Source organism: Eumetopias jubatus, unplaced genomic scaffold, assembly GCF_037043125.1.
Source record: "Eumetopias jubatus isolate StellerSeaLion01/CBP00866 unplaced genomic scaffold, mEumJub1_p1.0 scaffold_9, whole genome shotgun sequence".
NCBI lineage: Eukaryota > Metazoa > Chordata > Mammalia > Carnivora > Otariidae > Eumetopias > Eumetopias jubatus.
In genome coordinates this window covers 58,442,239-58,455,488 of record NW_028274815.1, presented here as the reverse complement: position 1 = coordinate 58,455,488, position 13,250 = coordinate 58,442,239, and the positions used below count along the sequence as shown (strand labels likewise).

The 13,250-nt window shown below is 46.4% G+C and overlaps 1 long non-coding RNA gene across 1 annotated transcript in view; it reads right to left on the bottom strand.

The window, feature by feature from the left end:
- LOC148163542 (uncharacterized) overlaps positions 1-13,250 on the bottom strand; it is a 243,962-nt gene that overhangs the window by 9,285 nt on the left and 221,427 nt on the right. Inside the window, exons 3-4 of the long non-coding RNA XR_015768948.1 lie at positions 5,615-5,696; positions 3,133-3,277 (exon numbers count right to left, since the gene is read on the bottom strand). This is a non-coding gene — a long non-coding RNA (uncharacterized LOC148163542). The remainder of the gene's footprint in view (positions 1-3,132; positions 3,278-5,614; positions 5,697-13,250) is intronic.

Genomic DNA, 13,250 nt, shown 5'->3' with positions numbered 1-13,250 from the left:
CAAACTTGTCTTTAAAAGAGCAGTTAATTGGAAGCATGAAGGCAAAATAGTGTACATTTTTTAAATGTCATATGAAGAAAGAACATATAAAAGTTACAAGAGCTAGAACACATGATAGAACTGGAAGATGTATAAACAAAATTAACTCAATAATATATCCACCTCTATTTTGTCATCCATTTGTGTAAACTGGCCTACTGTTTGATTCTGTAAATTAACTCCCTATAATCAGGGGTCACATAAATAGCAAGCAATAAGGCTTTGGAGAGATCTGGTAGATTACTTGTAGAAACAATTTCTCACCAACTCCTTCTGAAGCATGGCTTCGTGTTTGAATATTCACACTGGGAAGCTTATCACTCCTGTATGCCATTTCTTTATGCTATTCACCTCTGTCACTTTAACCATGAGAACAAAGCATTTTATTGATGTCTCTCTTAATGGACAGTCCACGCCCAGGAAATTGTGCCCTTAAGTGTGATAATTTGGGGCGCCTTGGCTCGGTTAAGCATCTGCCTTCTGCTCGGGTCATGGTCCCGGGGTCCTGGAGTCGAGCCCTGTGTTGGGCTCCATGCTTGGTGGGGAGCCAGCTTCTCCCTCTCCTGCCCCCCCACCTTGTTCTCACGCTCTCTCTGTCAAATAAATAGAATCTTTAAAAAAAAAAAGTGTGATAATTTGTGAAAAGCCAGGCCTTTCTTAAGGATTTTATTAGAACGTGAGGAAATGACACATGGGTGAATTACAGGGCAAAAGATATTACATGTTAATACAATAAAGCTGGATTCAAAAATTTTCCAGAAAAGATACAATCTGAATAAATCTTAGGAGAGAATTGGCCTCTGCAGATCATGAGCCTGGTAATGTTTACTAAAAACAGAAATAGCCAGCAACAGCTTTTTCAGAAAAATTTTAAAAAATATTTTTTAATTGTAAGAAAGCATAAAGAAGGGGGGTGTAAAAACTGTAATCCTACTACCAGTTAAATCATATTTTATATAAAAGTAATAGATACTTGTCAGAAAATCAGTGAAATGGTATTAAATGAATACCAAAAGCCCCTTCCTTCTCTCATGGATAAATGCTTGAAAAAAGAGGGGTTTGGGGGGCCTCCCATGGATAAATGCTCAAAAAGGGGCTTTTGGGGGGCACCTGGGTGGCTGACTCAGATAAGTGTCTGACTCAATCTCAGCTCAGGTCCTGATCTCAGTCATGAGTTTAAGCCCTGCCCTGGGCTTAAAAAAGGTGGGGGTGGGGTGGGCCTAACCTTCCAGGGAGAAAAAAATACAAACGCATAGATTTACTTCAAGAGGTTTTGTTTTTTTTTTCCCTTGAGTGAGGGCTATATAGTGAAAAGAAACTTTTTACTCACCTAACTCCTACCCACCTAAAGCCCATTTTTGTCTCCTTTCTATAATACAAAAACATTTAATACATAACCCAAGTATATAATGCGGGTATGTGTTTATCTTCCCCTTTCTGTACATAAATTATACTAAGTACACTATTCTGCACTTTCGTTTTTTTCCCTCAATAATATATTTTAGAGCTATATTGATACCTATAGAGCTGCCTCATCCATTTGAACAGCTGTGTAGTATTCCATTAAATGGATATATTAATTTTATATAGTCAGTTACCTGTTGATAAATTTTTAGGTTCTTTCCAATCTTTTACTACTGTAAAGATGCTGCACTAATTTTGTAAGTAGGCTATTTCACACGCACACAAGTATATATATGGGATAAATTCTTGAAAGCATAGTGGGGGGTTTTTAATACTGTTGAATCTGATTTATTTTAAAAGCAACAGCCTTCTGGGTCCTATAGCATTATATTTATTTAATTAACATTTTAATTGGTTTTCTTCTAAACTCTTTTTTTTTGTTTTAACAAGACCTTGATTAAACCATCCACAATATTTCTCAAGGAATGTTGACCAGGGACAAAGTCTATTAGAGGATACCCTTTTGGTATATAAACTTAGAAACTTGGCTATGAAAAACAAAAAGCAACAGAAGTAGGTTGGAAGGAAGAAAATGGAATAAGAACCCATGATCTTTATGGCTTGTAAACAACATTAACAAAACTGGAAACCTATCCATATTTTGGTTTCTGAATATTAACTGGTTACTACAAGGGTTATTGACTCAGTAGTGTACAGGCTTTGAGATATTTTCCTATTAGTGTCACCTAATTGGTGACTGGTATTTTGTGGGTTGTATTGACAGTAGTAGCCATCCTGAGTTTTCATAAGGTAAATAATGCTTATGACACAGGATTAAATTAGATAATGTTTATATAGGTGGTTGACACTCAGTAGGTGAAAAATAAATGTTACTTCTCTCCATTACATACACCGTGCTTAGTGATAGAAGGAAATCACTCGCTCTATTGCTAAGGTACCAGACTAATCTGGAAAATTATACAGGCTTGATTTTTTTAGCATGAAAAAGAAAGTCTACCCTGCAAATCTGAGTCCTTTATATATCTTTTATTTAGCTTTTAATAAATATAAAATAAAGGAGTGCCTGGGTGGCTCAGATGGTTAAGCGTCTGCCTTCAGCTTGGGTCATGATCCCAGGGTCCTGGGATCAAGCCCCACGTCCGGCTCCTGGCTCAGCGGGGAGCCTGCTTCTCCCTCTCCCTCTGCCATTCCCCCTGCTCATGCTCTATCTCTGTGTCTCAAATGAATAAATTTAAAAAATCTTTAAAAATATATATATATTTAAATATATATTAAATATATATATAAAATATAGAAAAATAAAGATAATTTTAAGCTTCTAGTGGCTTAGTATTGGCATTGCCAATAATATTGATTAGCAGACAGTTCTGCTTATCCTGACTGGAAAGAGGTCATATTACTCTACTACCTTCCTCTAGTATTACAATGCAAATATCATAGATACTTAAACACAGCCTCTCATGCATAAAAGAAAAAATTACTATAAAGGAAAAAGTATATGCAAATAAGGATTGTAGTGATAATGTGAAATGACCTATATAAAACTACAATCCATAGAAGAATTTTAAAGCTGAAAGAAACCTTTGCATTTATTTAAAAAAAAAAGAAAAGAAAAGGACCTTTAGAGTCTAAGTATTTTTGTTTGTAAAAAACAAAATGCCGTGGCACCTGGGTGGCTCAGTTGGCTAAGCGTCTGCCTTCAGTTTGGGTCTGGATTCCGGAGTCCCCTGGTGTCGGGCTCCCTGCTCCGCAGGAGTACTGCTTCTTCCTCTCCCACTCCCCCTGCTTGTGTTCCCTCTCTCGCCGTCTCTCTCTGTCAAATAAATAAACAAAATCTTGGAAAAAAAAAAAAATGCCTTTCTACAACATAGCCAAGAGTGAAAGTAAAGCTCAATTAAGTGGAAAAACAAGTTTAGAAATGAAGGCAAACCAGGAGGTTTTGCCATGTCTCTGCTCTGCTGGCAGGTCCTTTAGCGCAGAACTGAGCTCTCGCCATAAGCACCTCACCAGGGAAGAAATTTTTAAGAACTCTCAACAAAGCCATTCATGACACAGAATAAATTCTTGCACATTACTCTAGGGGGGAAAAGATCTACATTGGCCATGCTTTTGCAATCCTAAGAGCTAATAATTAATCATGTTTTAATGTAACTGTTGGAGTGACGATGTAGATGGGCTGCCTTTTGATTCAGCTATCCAACTCAAAATAAAATTTCACAGAATTACCTTAAAGATGGGTTGATGATAAGATTAAAATGATTACATTGTACTTTCAGATGAAATAATGACCTCATTCTGATAAGGAAAATCTGTGTCCTAAGATGGCCAACCAAGCCAGAGAGAGAGTCTCAGTCCTTGCCCCAGGGCTCTTCCAGGTTCTTCTCCCTGCTCCGCTTTGCGCACGCGCCAAAAGTACCAAGTACGCGGAAGAAGAAGTGTATAAATCACCCCCTTTGTGCTGGGGCTCAGACGTTTGGAGACCACTCTCCTCTGAGCGCCAGCATTAAATAAACCTCCTATCCTCCAAGATCTCTGGGTGCTGCTTGGTTCTTCTGACAGGCGATCCAGTCCATGTTCCGTAACATTTGATTCCCTGACTGGGAAACCCAACTGTGCTGGCTCATTGTTGCCCCCGGTTTGGGGCAATGGTGGGGCAGTGACGGAATGAGGGATTGTAATGGAGAAGGCATGCCCTGCCTAATTTTCAGCAGTCTCCCATCCTGGTCGCCTCAGGCCAGCCCCACTCCACTGTTCTCACCAGACTCAAGGAGACTTGGCAGGTGAGGACCTGGTCCTGACGTCGGATTCCAGTAAGGCCTGGGGCCCCAGGACCCAGACACGCCCACCCCCATTAGGGTGGAAGGGGAGGCTGATCATCTCCCAGAGACCTCTTAGAGGTCTCACAGGTAGGGATTCCAAGGGAGGGAATGTAATAACTTCTGGAGTGTGAATGTGTGAGGGAATGTGCAGTCTGACCTGGCTTGCTCAAGCGGACTGATTCTGTGACTCCACAGGCAGGCACCCTCCTTAAGGTCCCCAGAAGCCTACAGAGTCTGAGTGGGCCCATCTGTGATTCCGTGGTGAATGGCATACAGTCTTTGGTGGCATCGGAATAGCTTCTGTTCTTAAGTCACAATGCTGAGACCACTATGGCTAAGCCTCACCTAAGCTCCTTTGGGACATGGCCAGACAGGCATCTGATTGGTCTCCTCATCTCAGGAGGCACCCCCCCTTTGTCTGTCTCTGCGCCACCGCACACAGGGATATCTCCATGGGGTCAGGGCAGAGTAAACCTACGGTTCTAGAGACCATGATCAAAAATTTCAAGAAGGGGTTTTCAGGAGACTATGGAGTCGGGATGAACCCCGGCAAGTTGAGAACTCTATGTGAATTGGAATGGCCCACCTTTGCTGTCAGGTGGCCTTCAGAAGGGACATTGGATGTCCCAATGATTAGTCAAGTATAGCAAGTCATAACAGGAGAACTGGAACACCCTGACCAGTTTCCATACATTGACTCCTGGCTAGGAATTGCTCAGACCCTTCCGCCCTGGGTGCGATTCACTTGCAATAGGCAGGGACAGGCCAGGGTCTTAATCGCCTCATCCAAGCAACCTAAAGAAAATCAACAAAAGCCCCAGTCTCCACAAATCCTAGCCAGAGATGCTGAGGATGAACTGACCCTGCCCCCACCCCCACCGTGCGTACTCCCAAGACTGCTTACACCTGGCCCTTCAGCTCTAGACACTCTGCCGCCGTCGGTTTCACTGGCACCCCCAGGCCCAGAGGATCCACCAGTGCCCCCAGGCCCAGAAGATCCACTTTCTCCAGGACCAGCAGCCAGGCTGCACCCCGGGCCAGGCACAAGTGCCTTCCAAATGCTGGTACGAGAGACTCGGGAACCCGAGAGGCGCGATCCAATCAGGGACAGTCCAACCCAGCCGTTCCATGATGTATTATCAGCCTTTCTCCACCACCGACCTCCTCAACTGAAAACATAACACCCCATCCTACAACCACAGGCTATGGTAGACCTCATAGAATCCCTCTTTCAGACTCATCAGCCAACCTAGGAAGACTGCCAACAGTTACTCCGCAGCCTGTTTAACACAGAGGTAAGAAGGAGAATAATGAAAGGTGCAGAGCAGTACCTGGAAGAGCATGCACCAGCGGGAGTCATCAACCCTGTCAGCCTCCTTGCCTCCACCAACCTTCAGCCTCCTTGCTGCCACCCTGAAAGAAAAGGACAACACAAAGATGGGGAGACCCCAAACACCGAAATGGGGGAAGCCCAGAACCCCCTTGGCAAGGGATCAATGTGCCTACTGTAAAGAGAAAGGGCATTGGAAAAATGAATGTCCCAACCGGGGAAAGGTTCAAAAGCCCAGCTGCTACAAGGAAGAACCCCGAGAGGAGGACCTCACAGGCCTTGCGGGAATAGACTTAGACTGAGGGGGACCGGGCTCTTTCCTCCTTGGTCCCCATGAGCCCACGGTCAAAATGGAAGTGGGGGGCCAACCAGTGACTTCTATGGTTGATACTGGGGCCGAGCACTCTGTTGTCACCTCCCCAGTGGCCCCTTTCAGCAAAAGGACTGCAACCATCCTTGGGGCCACTGGGACGTGGGTGATACAGCAGCCCTTTTGCCAGGCTCGCTAGTGTGAACTCAGGGGCCACAGGGTCCAACATGAATTCCTTTATCGGCCTGACTGCCCCATCCCTCTCCTGGGCTGAGACATACTCTCCAAGCTTAGGGCTCAAGATAACCTTTGAGCCCACTGGACACACTAGCCTCCAACTGAACCCAAGGCAAGAGGAGATGGGGTCGCTAATACTAGCAATTACCACACCAAGGGAAGAAGAATGAAGGCTATTCTGTGCCCAGGCCCAACTGAGCAGCCCGCTGGAGTTCAGACTTGCCTTCCCTTCAGTATGGACTGAAAACAACCCACCTGGACTAGCCTGGAATCAGACCCCTATCATTGTTGAACTGATCCCAGGAGCCCAACCTCAGAGGCAAAGGCAGTACCCCCTTCCACAAGAAGCTAAGATCGGCATTCAAGAACATCTGACCAAACTCAAAGAAGCAGGTAATCTAGTCGAGTGCCAGTCGGCCTGGAATACTCCACTCCTGCCAGTCAAGAAGCCAGGAGGGGGATACCGAATAGTTCAAGACCTGTGGGCCGTCAACAAGGTGACCATCTCTCTGCACCCAGTGGTTCCGAATCCATACAACCTCCTCAGCCAAATCCCAGGGTCGGCCAGATGATTCACTTGCCTAGATTTGAAGGATACCTTCTTCTGCCTCCACTTAGCTCCCCAGAGCCAGCCACTATTTGCCTTTGAATGGTCTGAACCTGATACAGGGCGCCAGATGCAACTGACTTAGACGCGCCTCCCACAGGGGTTTAAAAACTCACCAACCCTCTTTGGGGAAGCACTGGCCATGGACCTCACCAGCTTTCCAAGAGAGGCCACATGATGCACCCTCCTCCAGTATGTGGATGACCTCCTCCTTGCCAGTGACACACAAGAAAACTGCACAAAAGTCACAAAGGCCCTCCTACAGCTCCTGTCAGACTTGGGATACCAAGCCTCATGGAAGAAGGCACAAATCTGCCAACCACAGGTCCAATACCTTGGTTTCCTCTTCACCCAAGGGAAAAGAGAACTAGGGCCAGAAAGGAAAAGGGTCATCATCTCCCTGCCACAGCCACCGACAAAAAGGGGCCTACAAGAATTCCTGGGGGCTGCAGGATTCTGCCGCATCTGGATCCCTGGGTTCTTGGCAATAGCAAGAGCCCTTTATGATCTCTTAGGGGCACCAGATTGAGAACCCCCTACCTGGACTGAGGAAGCAGAAGCTGCTTTCACAGAGATAAAGACCGCACTGGGACAGGCTCCAGCTCTGGGCCTACCAGATGTAGAAAAACCCTTCAATCTCTTTGTGCATGAAAAGGTATGATTAACGCTTCCCACCAAGCATTTAACCACTCAAATCCACCCCTAGCGTCTGACTGCTGGATCTGTATAAAGCCCAGTCCCATCCAATACCTAAGTGTCACCTAGGTACTCACCGAAGCTGTTCCCTGGCAACGGCCAGTTGCTTACCTGTCAAAGAAGCTGGACCCAGTGGTAGCGGGGTGGCTGCCGTGCCTCAGGGAGCTGGCAGCCACAGTCCTACTCATCAAGGAGGTGGAGAAGCTTACCCTGGGGCAAGAACTTAACATCAAGGTTCCTCATGCAGTTGTGTGTCTCATGAATGCACAGGGACACCGCTTCCTTTCCAATTCTCGGCTAGCACAATACCAAGGGTTCCTCTGCGAAAACCCACGGGTCACCCTCGAAACAGTAAGGACATTAAATCCAGTAACCTTTCTCCTCATGGAAGAGAGGGAACCAGACCATGACTGCTCCAAGGTGACTGATGAAGTCCATGCAAGCTGTCCAGATCTGCAGGATCAAGCCATAAAGAATCCATAGCTCACGCTATTCAGCGATGGCAGCAGTTACCTACAAGAGGATGCCTGGAAAGTGGGTTACACAGTAACCACAACCACTGAAGTCCTAGAAGCTAAAGCATTACCAGCCGGATGGTCAGCTCAACGGGCTGAATTATATGCCTTAGCCCAAGCCCTCACCCTCGGTGAAGGCAAGAGTCAACATCTATACTGACTCTCGGTATGCCTTTGCTACTATACATATACATGGAGCCATCTACAAGGACAGGGGCCTCCTAACCGCAGCAAGAAAAGCTATCAAGAACAAAGAGGAGATGCTGAGACTCCTCGAAGCCGTCTGGCTTCCAGAGGAAGTAGCAATCCTGCACTGTAAGGGACACCAGAAAGGAGACAACCCCATAGTGCAGGGAAATCCTCTGGCAGATGAGGCAGGCAAGACCACAGCCAGTGAGGACATGGACAAAGCCCCTCCCCTCACCATGGCCCTAACACCCCAGAAGAAGTCCCTTCACTCAGTTACACTAAAAAGGAAAAGGAATGGGCCATGGCTGAGGGAGCCACCCTGACTGAAAAGGGATGGTGGATGATGCCAGACGGGCACATCTTTGTTCCAACAGCAACTGGAGGGCACATAGTCAAGGAATACCACCAATGCACTCATCTGGGAAAAACTGCATTAGAGGCCCTTCTCAAGACATCAGTCAGCTGCCAGCACTATGCCGAGCAATGGGTGAACCAATGCATAACGTGCTAAAAATAATGCTCGGTCTGCACCACAGCCCCCGCCAGGTGTCCAGAGGATGGGAACAACCCCCTTCAAAGATCTAGAGGTAGATTTCACAGATGTGCAGCCAAGCAGGGGGTTCAGATATCTCCTAGTAATAGTATACACATACTCTGGGTGTGTCGAAGCCTTCCTGACTAGGACAGAGCAAAGCTGGGAAGTAGCTAAAGTCCTCTTGAGGGAGATTATGCCCTGGTTCAGCCTGCAATTAACAATCCATAGTGACAATGGACCTGCATATGTGGCAGACATTGTACAGGTCTTGACCCAAACTCTCAGCATCACCTGGAGACTCCACACTGCTTCCGGCCCCAAAGTTCAGGGAAAGTAGAGTGAATGAATCGCACCCTCAATGGAACCTTATCAAAGTTGTCAGGAGACTAATCTCCCATGGCCAGATCTGCTACCCCTAGCTCTCCTGCATGCTCGCTGCACACCCAGGACATCAGGTTTCTCCCCATTCAAATTAATATATGGACAGCCTCCCCTGTGCTTGGGAAGCCTTCCAGGAAACTTGCATCAGGTTGGAGATAAAGGGATAAAGGAGCAGCTTCAGGCTGGGGGCCACCCTAAATAAATTACAAAAGTACACCATCAAGAGGTCTCCAATCTCTTTAGGGTCTCAAGTACACTCCTTCCTGACAGGGGACTCAGTTTGGGTCAAAGATTGGAAGAAAGACCTCCTCAAACCACAGTGGACAGGGCCCCACACTGTTGTTCTAACCGCCCCCGCTGCCCTCAAGGTCTCAGGTGTCACCCCATGGGTCCACCACTCCAGAGTGAAGAAAGTTCATCATGCAGATGAGAAGCCACACCAGCGGAGAGTCCAGCCAGGCTTCAGGAACCCACTCCAGCTTCACCTTCGACGAGACCCTACCAACTGATGGACACCTGCTCACCATGGTCCCTGGCTCTCATTGGCGTGATTTCCTTCATCTTGGGAGTCAGACTCTACACTGTTGCCCCTCCTGCCTGGACTTTCCCCCAGAGGCTTACTATTGTCATTGCTTATTGGGTGTCCCTAGGGTATATTACTGCACTTACTTGTCCACAGGTTTCATCTGCTGATGAGTTAGCCATGATGGCTCCCTCTACCTAAGGTCATAGATCCCACTTTTACTGGCCCTCTGCTGTCTACTCCTGAGCACATTTCACCATGGTTTTCCTGGCCCCAGTCAGTACTGGTCTTCTGCTACCTGGTATGCTATTCCTCCTCACTGCCTCTAGCTTGCCCGGCCAGGCAAACTCTCGTATCACTGTTACTGGCAAATGGACTTTCCAGTTCATCCCCCTCAATCCCGCACCAGCGCCCCCACTGACTTCTTCCACCTGGGATGGGCACACACCAAAGGTTAACCTCCATTTTGATGGATGCCAGCTTCTTAATACCTCCTGGGAGCCTCATAGACAGTGTTCCTACCATGGCCCTCACTCGGGTTACTGGCTGGTAGATATCTACATCTGTGGGGGCCCTACGCCTCAACAGCCAAACACCTGCCCTCAGTTCTGCTCACAAGCCTGGGGATGTGAGTCATGGGTGGCTACTTGGCCGGGAATGGAATGATGGTCCGCCAGGTGGTGGCACCTCAAACAGGGCAGTGACACCCGGATTTCCTTGTCACACAGTGCCACCCCCTCCTCTTGCTCTAGCAGTCCCTGTATACTGCTCACCCTCTCAGTCTTAGAACCCAATGCCACATCATGGGCTGTAGGAATCATTCTCCTGTTGGGCCAATATCACCCCATGGGAACCGACCCCATGGCCAAATTTATGATTAAGTCCATGTTCACTCCAAGCCTTACAGTCAACCCCCAGAGTCAGACAGAAAATAATTCATCCTGGAGAATACCTGGGTCCCCCATCCACATGCAAGCATCTATAGTGCAACTGTTAGGTATGAGTAACGCCTCCCACCAAGCGCTTAACCACTCATATCCACCCCTAGCGTCTGACTGCTGGATCTGTATAAAGCCCAGTCCCGTCCAATACCTAGGTGCCATCCTCAACCGATCTACTGTGTCACCTCCCACCTCGGCACCAGGGACCTCAGATTATCCCTTTCTGGCTCCAGTACCGCTGTATGGCAACTCCTCCTCTCCCATCACGGGCCACAGCCAGGTCTGTGCGCCTAACAACAATTTTCTGGCTTGTGATCAAGGTGTATATACATCTGCATCACCCCGCGCAATCAATCGTGCACGCTTGTCAGTCTCTTACCCGATCTTTCAGTCCTTCTCAGGAGCGATGTCCCACTCACATAGAGACCTCCTAACTGCCCTCAATGCTCCACCACGGCCATCCCTCTTACCATGAGCCTGCTGGCAGCATCAGGTGTTGCCCTTGGCGCCACGCACATCAGGATGTCTCAGGTTCAGTACCAGGGGTTAACTCAACAACTCACGCCGGACTTTTCTGCCCTCACTCAGTTGGCCCTGGCCCTGGAGCACCAGCTTGATTCACTGGCCTCAGTGGTCCTCCAAAACAGAAGTGGGCTCGACTCACAGCCGTGCAGGGCGTGCTCTGCCTCTTCTTACAGAAGGAATGTTGTTTCTATGCTAATGAGTTGGGGGTGGTCCAAGAAACTCTGACCCAATTACAGGAATGAGTACATCACTGGTGGGAATCACTCCAGCAGACACCTTAGTGGGATACCCTCTCACAATGGTTCCCTTGGTTCACCCCCACTAGCCGGCCCCCTCCTATTGCTTCTCATAAAATAGCATTTGGTCCTTGTATTCTTAATGCCCTTACCAGGTTTAGCACTACTCAAATTGCTAAAATCAGACTCCAGTTACTCCTTACTCACTATCACCCCTTAGAAGATGAAAATGATGCCCTCTAAACTAAGTGTTTAAAGGGGCATCAAAGTGGGGGAATGATAAGGAAAATCTGTGTCCTAAGATGGCCAACTGAGCCAGAGAGAGCCAGTCCTTGCCCGGGGGCTCTTCTCCCTGCTCTGCTTCCCGTGTGCACCAATCTGGGTCCTTCTCCCTGCCCTGCTTTGCGTATGTGCCAAAAGTGCCAAGTATGCAGAAGTAGAAGTGTATAAATTGCCCCCTTTGTTTGTGGTGGGGCTCAGACCTTTGGAGATCACTCTCCTCTGAGCCCGCCAACGTTAAATAAACCTCCTATCTTCAAGATCTCCAGGTGCTCCTTGGTTCTTCCGTTGGGTGATCCAGTCCAGATTCCATAACAATTCCTTCATTTCATATGTATATACATACACAGTTTTATTTCAACCTTTTACTGGGAAAATACAAACAAATATCTTGAAACCCCATGGCTTTTAGGCAAGACAAATGAAAATAAAGAAGAAAGGTGCTTTGTTAAAATTCTTTCTCTGTACTGTTTGTTTTCTCTTATGGTTGTTTCATTTATTTTAAAAAATGCATTTTGCATTTAAACTACTAAATCCTTGAGGATTAAGATAGATTTAAATGAAAGAGGAGCTTATGTAAATGCAACCACCTTTGAGTTGGAAATAGAAACAATTTTCTTTTCTGCTCAGATACCAACGTCCTGTTGAGAAGAAGATTCTCCAAAATGCTCAAGCAAGTGCTTAGAATGAAAACTCAGCCAGCATGGAGTAGAGGACTGGAAAGGCAGGGAGCATGCTTTATTTCCTGGGGGGAGCCACATTTTTGAACTTAATAGCTTAAGGGGGGAGGTACAATCTGCAACTTAGGCAGAGATGGACTTCATTGTCTTCCTGCAACACATCCAGCACAGTCAAGTGTAATCACTAACTTATTAAGAATTTAATTGCCCAGGTGTCAGACCTATTTTTTTTTCTGACTATTTACTGCAATTGTCAAATGATAAGTGATTATCTCCCATCTTCATCCTTTAGATGCTATCACCAGGCATGCTGGAGCAATTTCTCTTTCAATACCCTTGGGCTCTGGTTGACACAATTCTGCATGCCCTTGGTTCACTTTTGGAAGCATAAGGACCACAGCCCTTAAAATGTGTTACTCTTGATAGAAAAGGGATAATCATTTGGTTTTAAATTGGCTGTAAATTGTATGTTGTGAGGAGGATCTATTACAGCACTGATCCATGTTAAGATGTAAAATTAAACGAAACCACTAGCAGGTTTCCCAGGAGGATTTTCTTTATTCTCTGATCCTCTTTCATTTCTTGACCACTGACTTTCCCCAACCCATGTCAATCTGCTGACCACAAAGGGAACAAGAAAAAAGAATGAAGGGCAGAGAAGGGTTTTAAACTGATATCAGTATGCTGGGTCATGGGTAACTCAGATTATCCACAAAAATTACCCAGCTTCCTTTAAAAAGACTAACAGAAGGAATTTCAAGGCTTGAAATGCCTATTCTCCTTCACCTCCATCTATCCACATCCCTCTCACCCTTCAAGATTTGGTTCAATTATCACTGTCTCTGAAAACTCCAATCTGAAGTGATTCTTCTTCCTCAAAACTCCCATAGAGATTTTCATTGTAATTAACTCATTCAGGCACTTATCCTATGCTGGCTCATATCATCTACCTTTGAACATAAACTGCTATCACTGTTTACTTT